Source organism: Ambystoma mexicanum, chromosome 3q (genome assembly GCF_040938575.1).
Source record: "Ambystoma mexicanum isolate Mex_15411 chromosome 3q, UKY_AmexF1_1, whole genome shotgun sequence".
Taxonomy (NCBI): Eukaryota; Metazoa; Chordata; class Amphibia; order Caudata; family Ambystomatidae; genus Ambystoma; species Ambystoma mexicanum.
Window position 1 is genome coordinate 931648168 of NC_090926.1, and position 13517 is coordinate 931661684.

General features: G+C 43.2%; 1 protein-coding gene across 1 annotated transcript in view; it reads left to right on the forward strand.

Annotated features, from left to right (window-relative positions):
- Positions 1 to 13517, forward strand: part of MAP2K6 (mitogen-activated protein kinase kinase 6) — a 563107-nt gene that overhangs the window by 541090 nt on the left and 8500 nt on the right. The window lies entirely within an intron of this gene.

A 13517-nucleotide genomic window follows, 5' to 3' on the forward strand; every position in this document is an offset into this window, starting at 1 on the left:
TCTATCTTAATCTGCCTGCCTCCACTCTCCGCCCTCTGCAACTCATCCAGAACAGAACTGCAAGACTTGTCCTTGGCCTCAAGCCCAGGGACCGTATCTCTCCAGGACTGAAGTCTCTACACTGGCTTCCAGTGGTTGCGAGGATAAAGTTCAAAACCCTCTGCATTGTCCACAAGGCCTTCTAGGGCCTGGGGCCTAAATACCTTCAACTCTCTCTTCCTAAATATCTTCCTTCCCGAGCCCTTCACTCATCCGTCTCTAACTCCCTCAGGGTCAGCCGCTTCTCGAAGCAACGAGCTGGGGGTAGATCTCTCTCCGCGGCAGGGGCCTCCCTCTGGAACAGCCTTCCTGCCTCCCTGAAACTTGAGGAGAACCATCTTCGGTTCCGGAAGCACCTCAAAACCTTCCTCTTTGCTTCTGCTTTCTCTCTCCCTCTCCCCTGCTAATTCTTCATTGAATCTGCACCGAATCTGCAACTGGGCCACTCTCGCCGACCTCGGTCCTGGGCCCAGCCACTCTCCACTTGCACTGCCTCCCTGGCAACCCCTGCACTGCGGGACTGTCTCTGTATCCCTACATCCCCCGTTCCCAGCACTTCCTCCCTTCCCTCCCCTTGCACTTCTCCCTTCCCCCTACCCCTGCACTTGCGCGATCTGAATGACACCTGGCCTAGTAGGATCGTTGTCTGTCTTCCCCTTGTTCCCCCCTCCCTGCCTCGTCGCGCCTTGAAACACTTGAAACACTTGTGTATAGGCGCGTTACAAATGCCATATATCATGTCATATCATATCATAAAGTAGCTGAAAATGCTTTTATGAATTCAAGGACAATGCAATGATGAATGAAAATGCAGTACAGAAAATAAACTTGATATGACTTCAACAAAAGACAATGTAATCACTTTTCTTTGACAATTCACCCCCCCCCCCCCCTATCCCCCCCTTTATGCAAGGTAAAGAGATGGAAGGAAAGCACACAGCTCTCAGGAATGCAATCAAATATAATTCAGTTCCCCCCTAGCAAGCTTAGAGGAAAACAGGTAGGAGTCTTAAACACAGGCAATATACTTTGATGTGGTTGCAATTAAGTGAAAAATATGCAAAACATGCTTTTAATTCCCTATAGGAGATTCAGGATAGGTGATAGCTACTTTGTATTAGTTCAGGATCACTTTAGCAATGCTCTATGAATGATTGCCAGGTTGCAAACGAATTTCAGCAAAGTAAAGCAAGGACGCATCTTTTTACACGTGGCTGAAATTAAGAAAAATGTCAAATCGCGGCAAATTTAGTTGCGTGCGTCGAGCACACTTACGGAGGGAGTATGAGGAGTAGCAAGTCGGGTTAGAGCTTAGAATCTCAGCTTCAAAATACAAGTTAAATCTCGCTTCTATCACAAACGGTTCCGGAGATACGGCCGATTTAGTAAAGGTCGTTTTTCGGATTTGAAATTTTAAAGCTCAGAATGACAGATGACAGTTTTCAGGTTTAAAGATGAAAGAATGACACGATTCTAGGAGGCAGTTCTAAATAGGTTAAAATAGTTTGGATTAGATTATTTTAAACTAAGAGATTGTTTTTGGCACAGTGAGTAGTCGCACTATATTTTTGAAATAAGCCGTCAAGGTCTGGTCAGGTTGGACGGGACTTCCGGCGGGTGGTTCTGAAGTTCCGGCTATCTGGGTCAGCTCTGCTCTCTGGGTCTGTCAGGCACCGGTTCTGCTCACAACGGTCTGGCCTGTGGTACTCTCTGGTTCCGGATACAGCACTGCTTTCTGGATACTGCTACAGGTTCTTGCAAAAGTTCTTGGCAAAGAATTCAAACAGCTCGCCCGGCTGTTGAATAGTTTGTTTGGTTTTGAGGCCTGCTGACGAGAACTCAGCTTGTGGTTTAGTCCTTTGCTTTAAATTGTGGAGTCAGAGTTCTAAGTTCTGGTCTCTGTCTAGCTGGAGTCAATCTAGGTCTCTGGAGTTCTGGATGTGAATTCGTCCATCAGCGTGCTCCGCAGAAAATGGGAATTGATTCTCTCTACCTGTCCCAGCAGTCTCTTTTTATGTGTTCTACAAGTGGGTGTGTGCATTGACATAACTGAGCCGGCCCCTCGCAATCTATCATTGGCCACGTCCTCCTCTCTCCCTTGATTGGGGAGCTGGGTTGTGTGTCATCTTTATGGCTTACAGAAAGACACTCCCCTTGTCAATGTGCACACAAATCTATTTCTGATCCAAATACATATTTCCCAGATCCACAATTTGTTGAAATTACATGTACATATTACAGATTCCTTATGGTCCATGCTTGTCCGACTCTGATCTTCCTGGGGGCTTGCATTAAAAAATGACAACTTAATTTTGTTTTTAATTGGTTTACCAATGTTAAATCTGTATCAAAAATTACACCAATGTACACCCTCCTTCTACACACATTCCAGTAATTTACTAGGTTTCTAGCATAAACCCGGTGTCTGTAATATCAATAAATAGCGGGATTTCGCCTCAGAACATGGTACAAGTTGAATCAAGTCTTGAATTGTGGGTACATTTCTTAGATTAAGGTTCTCCAAGTTGCACATTTTTGTGAGCTTAATACAATATTTTAGAAGCATTTAACTTAAACATATATTTGCTGCAATATGATTCCACAAAAGTGTCTGGGTCCGCCCCCAGAAACTTGGGAGTACCACATGTCTCTCCTCTCCCAGGCCGGGCTCTATTTACAGTCCACACTGAAAATCAACATACCCCATTCAAGTGCAAGGGTCTATTGTGCCGGCTGAGGTCAGCAGGCCAGGGGGCCACTCTGCATTTGGTTAGCATGTCCATGTGATCTCCTGGGCTGTTGTGTGGGTCTCTGAGGTGAGAAGGTTTCCCAGCCTCTTGGCCTGTTAATGCAATCAGATTGTCTCTGGGAACAGCAGGTGGTTAAGAGTTTTAATTAACCAGCGGGCCTTTGAAGCTGTCTCAGGAGGCTGATTAGCTTCTGAAGTAGCAGTTCTCCGGTCAGAGTTTAGACCGCTAGTGCCGGTTTGTGGTCAAAGCTGGTACTGCACCCATTTTTGGGATCTGTCTTGAATTAATGCATTTCAATAGAGTGGTCTTTTGCTTGATAGTATAGGATCATTGCTTAACATTGTTTTGATGGCATCCTTACAGTAGAGTGGTGATGTGGAACCCCCCACAAGAAGGTTGGATCTTTAGAGTGGTCTTGTGCCCATGATTTTAGCAACTTTTTGACATCAATAAAAACGGATTTTGAACAGAACCATCTTTCTTTGCACTGGTGGGTGGCAGATTAGGTGACCATTTTGGTGTGCGCAAACTGTGCGGTTCTCCTGGATTCTGGCGTGAATGTGGGCGGCGACAGCTCATCCCCACATCTACCCAGTCTATTGATTCAGTTTTGTTCCGGGATAGAATGATGGGCGGCGACAGCTCATCCCCACATCTACCCCGTCTTATAATTCAACATGGGTCAAAACCCTTGACAGAAAAGTCACCCTTCTGACGCGCACAAAGACGTTTTTTTCTTGGCATCGCTCACCTACAAAGCAGCCATTATAGAGGCGAAAAAAGAGTCCCTTAATAATTGCATCTTTCAAGCTGACTCCAACTCTAAGGAAATCTTTAAAATCCCAAAAGAGCTCGAAACTCCTGTTAACCCTCCTGACACTTGCATTAAAGATAGCAAATGGTGTGCTAACATTCAGGAAGCGTTACTGAATAAAATCACCACGCTACAAGCTAAAATCATAGCTAAACAAGACACCCGGAAATTGGACAATCGCCCTCCTACCCTAGCTGGGGCCCTCTCCCCTGACTTGCCTAATCTCAAGCGGTTCGCCTTCTCACTGCTCACCACTGCGGAGGTGGAAAACATTATCCTTAGGATCAAACCTTCCAACTGCCAGGGTGATCCCTGCCCTGCACCAATCATTAAGGAATCTGCCCACGATTTGGCCCCATTCATCACTTCCTTCATCAATGCCTCCTTTAAAACAGGAACTGTCCCTGACAACCTTAAGGACGCATGGGTGATCCCCCTGATCAAAAAACCCTCCCTTGACCCTAGCATACCCACCAACTACAGACCTATTACTACTGTCCCGTTCCTGCAAAAAAAAACTAGCTGCGCAGCATACTTGCAAATCCAAGAGTACTTGGAAGCCAATAATCTACTAGGTCTCAGACAATATGGCTTCCGCACCAGACACGGAACAAAGACAGCTCTACTAGACCTAAAAACTCAAATTGAAGTCTTAAAGGACAATGGCAAACTTGCCCTGTTACTTCTACTTGAGCTCTCTGCGGCATTTGCAACTCTTGGTCAACCGCCAAATCTTATGCAAGCATCTTCACTCTGCTGCCCATTTCTCTCCATCAGCTACGGCCTGGATCAAATCATTCTTGAGCAATAGATCTATGCGGGCCTTTTCTCAATCTGCAGCTGCAGATCCTTCCCCTATTCACTGCGGCATCCCCCAGGGCTCTTGCGTGTCGCCAACACTCTATAATGTTTTTACAAAACCACTCTTTGATGTACTTGACTACCTGGATGTCTCTTACATGAATTACGCTGACGACACCCAGATACTCATTCCCATCAGTGGTGACTACCTGGCTGATACCAAGGCCCTGAATGACGTCTTACCTGGTCATCCAAGCTTGGATGGCACAACACCAGCTATGCCTCAATGATGACAAGACTGAGCTCCTCATCTTGGGCACCACGCAACGCCTTAGTAAACTTGAGCCGGCCTACCAATCGTTTGTCATCGATGGCAACACCATCCAAGTTTCGAAAGACACTAAAACCTTAGGCGTCTACCTTGACGCCACCTTATCCCTTTCCCGACAAACAAATGCAGTCAGATCTGCCTCAGCATACACCTGCAAACTCATTGCAGCCTGCAGGCCATTTCTGACCACCCCAAACTCGGTCACACTGGCCAGAACCCTTATCATGGCTAAATTCGACTATGGTAGCGCCCTCTACCTAGGAACCAGCCAAGTGAATCTGAACAAATTGTAAATCTCCCAGAACAATGCCATTAGAGCGGCCCTAAACATCCCACGAAACCACCACATCTCGGAATCTAGATCCAATCTACACTGGCTACCGGTCAAACAGAGAATTGCACTGAAAGCCTTAGGCCTTACCCACAAATGCCTAGCCAACCAAGCCCCCCCATATCTCTGCAGCCGGCTATCCCGCCACGCGCCTACCCGTCCTCAAAGAACCGCCCAGACGCACTGTTTATCCATCCCTAGGTTCAAATTACAAAAAGCGGGTGGATCAAGCTTCCTCGTCTTAGCCTCCAAGCTTTGGAATGCCCTTGCCCTCACCATCAGATCAGAAGAATGCTTTAGTGCCTTCAAGTCCAAAACGAAATCCTGGCTTTTCACTCAGCCTTGAAACTTAGATGTCGTATGTACATGGGAGCCCTGTCCCAGTAAAACACCTGCTCCAATCTACACTCTGTAAATGATGTATATTTCTGTATGTTCTGAAGACTTTGCACTGTATCCACATTTGAATATATGTATGCTTGTTATGTAACCATGTCCTAAGTTGCACCCTGATGCCTCCGGGCCTGACGGTGCGCGTTACAAATAAAACAAATACAAATACACATCCATGTGTTTGAATTTACAGCATCTAAGTATTGGGAACTTCTAGGATGCTCTCCACTATAGGAGCACATGGCTGCACTTTGGCTCTTGGCCCCTACACTTTGGCTCTTGGCCCCTATACTTGTGCTCTTCTGTGGAGGAAGGAAACATTGATTTGATGCATGCTTGCAAGTGGAAGCTTCCCGTGAAAAGACTGGTATATTGTTCAGCCTCTGCAAGTAGGCAATTGAATGGCAACCTTCCCAACTGTTGTGAGGCTTACTCCACATTATGCGCTCAAAATGATCCCATCTTGGCTTAATGCCTTTGAACCTGAGCCGTCCTACAAGGCTAGTCTTCCCACTAGAAGCCCACGTTCCCTCATTTATATTTCATCTGTCAGAGGTAGCAGTGAGATTCAGTTCAGGGTAATAGCTTCGCTTGCATCTCTCACAGACACTTTCTAGCTGGTCACTGTGGCATTTTCTGAGAATGGGCCTCATTATGACCCAGGCGCTAAGTGTTTAACAGCGCCGTAAAAGGCTGCGGAACCGTTAAACACCTAGCACCTAATTACGAGGTCCCTTTGCGGGACCCGATCTTAACGGCTGGTTTTACCAGCCGTTAAAGTAGGGACCCGCAAAGGGACCTTGGTGCTGATTACGGTACCGCAATTTGCGGTACCGTAATTAGCGCCTTCCACATTCCCATTGAGCCCTATGGGGAAAAAATGGGAATGGGGAAGGGCCATGGCGGCATGAGGAATTACCGCCCCGCCAACCTCGGAATGGGGTGGTAACTCCCCATTCCGCCATGGCGGACTCCGGCATGGACCATGGTGCTAATAGCACCATGGTTGAGCGCTGGAGTCCTAATGAGGCCCAAGGACTTGGACTGTGAGTGTCGGTATCGTCACGAAGCTTTGTTAATGGATGATTATGTTTGTGGTGTGCACTTTATCCATGACTACTATTACAAATGTTAAAAACAAACAATGACAAATGCCAGCAGAACATTTGGACTGGGCTCAATATGGGTGGGGAGTACATCAATAAAACCCTTTGGGCATGATTCACAGAACCGTTTTATAATGGTGCAATCCCATAGGAAAACGCTCTGTGAATCAGGCCCTTTGTGTTTTGGAGCCAGGAACACTTCGCAAAAGGAAACCAAGCGCGCCCTTCTTATTGCTTAATCAGCAATTTAACATCTTAATTCTTTTAAAGGTATCACACTGCATCCCGATTTTTCTGAAAGGCACTTGGAAGCAGGCTGAATATCAGTCGCCATTCTGAGATACTGTCACTGAAATAACATCGTTTTGTCTCCCAAATCTGTTACAGAGTAGCCGGCTGTACATAATCTTGCCAGTTAATGAAGCACAGAGAATACCAAAAGTGCCAAGGTGACAATATGTATAGACTGTAACGAGATTGACCAAACATTGTTTTAATAAACATCACTGACGCTGAATTAAGGAAAGTACAACCAACGCGTGTTTCAACCCAACCATGTCTTTTTCAAGGCTAAATATGAAATCATTTGGACACGATTTGAAGAAACACATTTAAAACCTACTTCACATTAGTTTAAGTCCCAGGCAATTAATAATTGTTAAGGGTATCGGGGAATAATATTCCTATCTATATGGTTGCCAGGAAAAGGTTGTGGCGACATTATATAGGTGACCATTTATATAGGGGCAGGTGGAGTGGGGGAGGGGCTGCGGTGGTGTCTCCTACTCCCCATGTAATAATGTCCCTGGAAAAAATAGCAATTTTTCAGCGATTTGTTTGCATGCCGATATTTTTGAGGGGACATTATTACATGGAACCTTGTCAGTGCCGTGACTACCAAGTAGTTGTTAATGTCAACTGAACAGGTCTAGTGTCCTGTCACAATTGAATTAGAAGTCAATTAAGAATGAACAATGCAACAGACTAATAACGTATATAATCCTTATGTGGCTTTTTCCATTAATATATGAGGTCTCAATACCCATTTCCGTCATGTGCGTTGGAAAGGCTGTGGGCCAAGTAGTAGTGACGGACCTTGCAATTTTTATTAACTGGGCTGTACTTTCCTTAATTCAGCTTTCAGTGGTGCTTATTAAAACAATTCTTTGTGATGCATATCGTATGTTTGGGCCGATATTATTACATTCTATACATATTGTGACCTTGCCACTGTTTGTATTTGGGATACTCTTTGCTTCACTTAAGTCTTGAAGGCTTAGCACAAACCTCGTTAAGTGTACTAAGACAGGCGCAGTAGGCCGCTGTTCTTTGCCCATGCCTTTTTTGAATCTTGACAGTTAGTGTTTGGGGTCAGACACAATTTGAAGATGGTGTTGGTGTGTGGTGGGGATTGCGTCACCACGAAGGGGCTCATTCCATGCATGAGGAACAAGAAAAAGAGAAAAATAAGTGGGCACCACAGGGTAAATATTATTATTATTTGTCGTCTTCAGTTCGTATTTGTATTTCAAATTTTAGCAAAGAGATATCTAAACACTTGCGGGAGCAGGCTGAGAAGGGTCTGGAGTCACCCTGACCCAAGAAAACAAGTGAGGCAATAGACTAGATGAGAAACCTAGTCACACAACCGCTCTCCGTTTGTACCCAGTCTGGGTAATTATATTCGAAGAAACGATTCCAAATAACTTTAGTTTGGTTCTTCTTAATTTGAGAATTGTTCATAGAAAAATAAGTTCCAAGACTTTGTTTATGTAATATATATTCTTTTATCAAAAAAATCAAAAGAATGATCACTAATCAAATCTTAGTGAGGACGCAGCTGACATGTTACTTTATGCTAGTAGACTTAAAATGCCAATGCATTTCGGAGTATAAAGCTCCTTCATCAGGGCAAGTCTGTACTTTTAGGAAACAATAACATCATCAAAAATGCATACAATATACATAAAGCAAGAAATACATAATGATATGTAATGGTGGCATAATGATCATAAAGCGCATAGAAGAATAATGGTTACATACCCCAATGGAAGAATTCGAGTCAAGGTGTAATATGTAAAAACAGAGAAAATGAAGTAAATAGAAATTAGTGTAGATTCGCGTTTACAATCATTCAATTAATGTCATGGGCTCATAGGTAGAAGAAAATTACCTCGCTTAAAGAATGGAGTCAGGCGCGTTAAAACTGGAAAGAAACAGTATCAGACGTATGTTCTCGCAAAGAACACGATCGGATGCTGGAGGGAATCCAGTGTGCGATCTGTAAAAGCGAAATCTACTTCAGTGGGTGCGGTTGTAAAAGAGTAGGTACACGGAGTGTAAGAAGCCACAACCGAAGCGGTTACCTGAGTTCAAAGAATAGTGTCAGCGGTGGACGCAGCGAGCCGTGGTGCATCGCTGACTGAAAACGTTGCTAGGGAAACGGTAAGTGAAATAGGCACGTGACCGCAACCCGCTGGGCGAACCCGCGCGATGCGAAATGTGATTCAAATGGCAGCATACTGCCGTTGGGGGCAACAAAGGTGCAAGAAAAACCATTACGGGGGCTGCAAGGGCTGAGGCATGAATATTAAAAACGAAAAATAAAAATAAAAATGTGCATAACATAGACAGAAAAAATACTCTCATCATATGTAAAAATCTACATTATGAGTCAAACATAACCTATATGAGGCAAGTGTAATCAAACTCCATCATATTCAAAAAGTGTTATACAGAACTGTATCACCTAGGAATGAAAAAAAGCGTCCATTACAAGTGCTATACCTAATGTATCAAGACTAATAGATGTATAAAATAATGAACATTCAGACAGCATAAACAATGTATACGACCGATCTGCAGGTGGTGGTGCCAGGTGGTACCACCTTGGGTCCCAGTCGAGTGACCAGGAGAAGCAGACCGCTTGGGGCGAATCATAATATTTGTAAAATGAAACAAGCAAATAGAACAAAAATGATAACCATGTGTATCTATGCTTATTGACTTGTGTTAGAACCTATGTCATGTTTAAAGAATGAAGAGACACATCAAAACAAATGCATTTCAATGGTAACAGATTGACTGAAAGTTGAAGCATTAAAGATAGCAATGATAGTTAATCTCATCATTAAGACCATTGGGATGCAAACTCCCAAGTTTATCAATCCAAAAAGTTTCTCTCTGGTTGAGGCAAAGACTCATATCTTCATGTGGATTAATCTTGGTTAGTACTTCCAAAATCAGGAACCTGATTTGTGCCAAACCATGTCGCTTCTCACTTCAATGTCTGGCCACTGCTGAATTGGGATTTGAATTCCGGATGCACAAGCGGTGCTCATTCCATCGTATTTTAGCAGCTCTCGTGGATTGGCCGACATAATATTTACCACATGGGCACTTAATTCCATATATTATGTTCACACTGTCACAAGTGCCGAAAGACTTCAGAGGAATCTTGTTGCCTGTGCGGGGATGGTGCACAACATTTCCTTTGATCACCATGTTGCAGTTAGCACAGTGTAGGCAGGGATATGTGCCCGTCCGTTGAGTGCTAGGTTCTTTTAAAGGAGGTCTAGTATGAACAAGTTCATCACGGAGATTCCTACTTCTTTGATAGGCGAATACTGGTGTTTGATCAAATAGTTTCTGAACTCTCACATCATCCTTAAAAATACCCCAGTGTTTTTTAATGGAATTCTTGATTTTATTGCTTTGAATCGAATATTTTGAAACATAGACCGGAGATTTAAGTTCTCTTTTGGATTTGGTGATATTGGTCAACAAGGTCTCACGACTGAGGGCATTCACTTTCTCAGATGCTAAAGGTACTTCTGCCTGCTTATAACCCCGTGCCAGGAATTTGTCCTTCATTTCGATTTGTTGGGCTAGGCACTCTTCAGGGTCACTCACAATCTTTTTGACTCTCAAGAGTTGACTGTATGGAAGATTTCTCAAGAGGCTGGGCTGGTGAAAGCTGAGACGGTGTAGCAAATTGTTACGATCAGTGGTTTTGCGGAACAGAGTTGTGCTGTAACCGCTGTTTCCCTTCTTTATTAAGACATCAAGGAATGTGATCCTGTCTTTGGATTCTTTGGAATCTGGACAGGAACCGAATCCACATTTAACGATTTCTTTGAATACCTCAATAGCATTGATCCGCGTATCCAGTTCACGAGTGAGATATCCAAAGACAGGATCACATTCCTTGATGTCTTAATAAAGAAGGGAAACAGCGGTTACAGCACAACTCTGTTCCGCAAAACCACTGATCGTAACAATTTGCTACACCGTCTCAGCTTTCACCAGCCCAGCCTCTTGAGAAATCTTCCATACAGTCAACTCTTGAGAGTCAAAAAGATTGTGAGTGACCCTGAAGAGTGCCTAGCCCAACAAATCGAAATGAAGGACAAATTCCTGGCACGGGGTTATAAGCAGGCAGAAGTACATTTAGCATCTGAGAAAGTGAATGCCCTCAGTCGTGAGACCTTGTTGACCAATATCACCAAATCCAAAAGAGAACTTAAATCTCCGGTCTATTTTTCAAAATATTCGATTCAAAGCAATAAAATCAAGAATTCCATTAAAAAACACTGGGGTATTTTTAAGGATGATGTGAGAGTTCAGAAACTATTTGATCAAACACCAGTATTCGCCTATCAAAGAAGTAGGAATCTCCGTGATGAACTTGTTCATACTAGACCTCCTTTAAAAGAACCTAGCACTCAACGGACGGGCACATATCCCTGCCTACACTGTGCTAACTGCAACATGGTGATCAAAGGAAATGTTGTGCACCATCCCCGCACAGGCAACAAGATTCCTCTGAAGTCTTTCGGCACTTGTGACAGTGTGAACATAATATATGGAATTAAGTGCCCATGTGGTAAATATTATGTCGGCCAATCCACGAGAGCTGCTAAAATACGATGGAATGAGCACCGCTCGTGCATCCGGAATTCAAATCCCAATTCAGCAGTGGCCAGACATTGGAGTGAGAAAGCGACATGGTTTGGCACAAATCAGGTTCCTGATTTTGGAAGTACTAACCAAGATTAATCCACATGAAGATATGAGTCTTCGCCTCAACCAGAGAGAAACTTTTTGGATTGATAAACTTGGGAGTTTGCATCCCAATGGTCTTAATGATGAGATTAACTATCATTGCTATCTTTAATGCTTCAACTTTCAGTCAATCTGTTACCATTGAAATGCATTTGTTTTGATGTGTCTCTTCATTCTTTAAACATTGCATAGGTTCTAACACAACAAGTCAATAAGCATAGATACACATGGTTATCATTTATGTTCTATTTGCTTGTTTCATTTTACAAATATTATGATTCGCCCCAAGCGGTCTGCTTCTCCTGGTCACTCGACTGGGACCCAAGGTGGTACCACCTGGCACCACCACCTGCAGATCGGTCGTATACATTGTTTATGCTGTCTGAATGTTCATTATTTTATACATCTATTAGTCTTGATACATTAGGTATAGCACTTGTAATGGACGCTTTTTTTCATTCCTAGGTGATACAGTTCTGTATAACACTTTTTGAATATGATGGAGTTTGATTACACTTGCCTTATATAGGTTATGTTTGACTCATAATGTAGATGTTTACATATGATGAGAGTATTTTTTCTATGTCTGTTATGCACATTTTTATTTTTATTTTTCGTTTTTAATATTCATGCCTCAGCCCCTTGCAGCCCCCGTAATGGTTTTTCTTGCACCTTTGTTGCCCCCAACGGCAGTATGCTGCCATTTGAATCACATTTCGCATCGCGCGGGTTCGCCCAGCGGGTTGCGGTCACGTGCCTATTTCACTTACCGTTTCCCTAGCAACGTTTTCAGTCAGCGATGCACCACGGCTCGCTGCGTCCACCGCTGACACTATTCTTTGAACTCAGGTAACCGCTTCGGTTGTGGCTTCTTACACTCCGTGTACCTACTCTTTTACAACCGCACCCACTGAAGTAGATTTCGCTTTTACAGATCGCACACTGGATTCCCTCCAGCATCCGATCGTGTTCTTTGCGAGAACATACGTCTGATACTGTTTCTTTCCAGTTTTAACGCGCCTGACTCCATTCTTTAAGCGAGGTAATTTTCTTCTACCTATGAGCCCATGACATTAATTGAATGATTGTAAACGCGAATCTACACTAATTTCTATTTACTTCATTTTCTCTGTTTTTACATATTACACCTTGACTCGAATTCTTCCATTGGGGTATGTAACCATTATTCTTCTATGCGCTTTATGATCATTATGCCACCATTACATATCATTATGTATTTCTTGCTTTATGTATATTGTATGCATTTTTGATGATGTTATTGTTTCCTAAAAGTACAGACTTGCCCTGATGAAGGAGCTTTATACTCCGAAATGCATTGGCATTTTAAGTCTACTAGCATAAAGTAACATGTCAGCTGCGTCCTCACTAAGATTTGATTAGTGATCATTCTTTTGATTTTTTTGATAAAAGAATATATATTACATAAACAAAGTCTTGGAACTTATTTTTCTATGAACAATTCTCAAATTAAGAAGAACCAAACTAAAGTTATTTGGAATCGTTTTTTCGAATATAATTACCCAGACTGGGTACAAACGGAGAGCGGTTGTGTGACTAGGTTTCTCATCTAGTCTATTGCCTCACTCGCTCATTCCATGCATGCCTGTGTCCGTTGGCCCACATTTTGTATCCTTTAGAAAACCAAGATGCCAATTCTGGACTCGAGCACTTGGTGGGATTTTATGCAGAGCTTGTGGATACGTTATCAACCTGATTTTTTGTTGTTAAAGGGGAGTACGGTTTTCCTTCTCAGTAATTAACTCTTTCATTCCCATGATCAGATAAACCTCTATCTTTCTCTGAGCGCTACAAAGAACTGTATTGACACATGCATTGCTGTGCTTGAACTGAACATTGAAGCTACAGT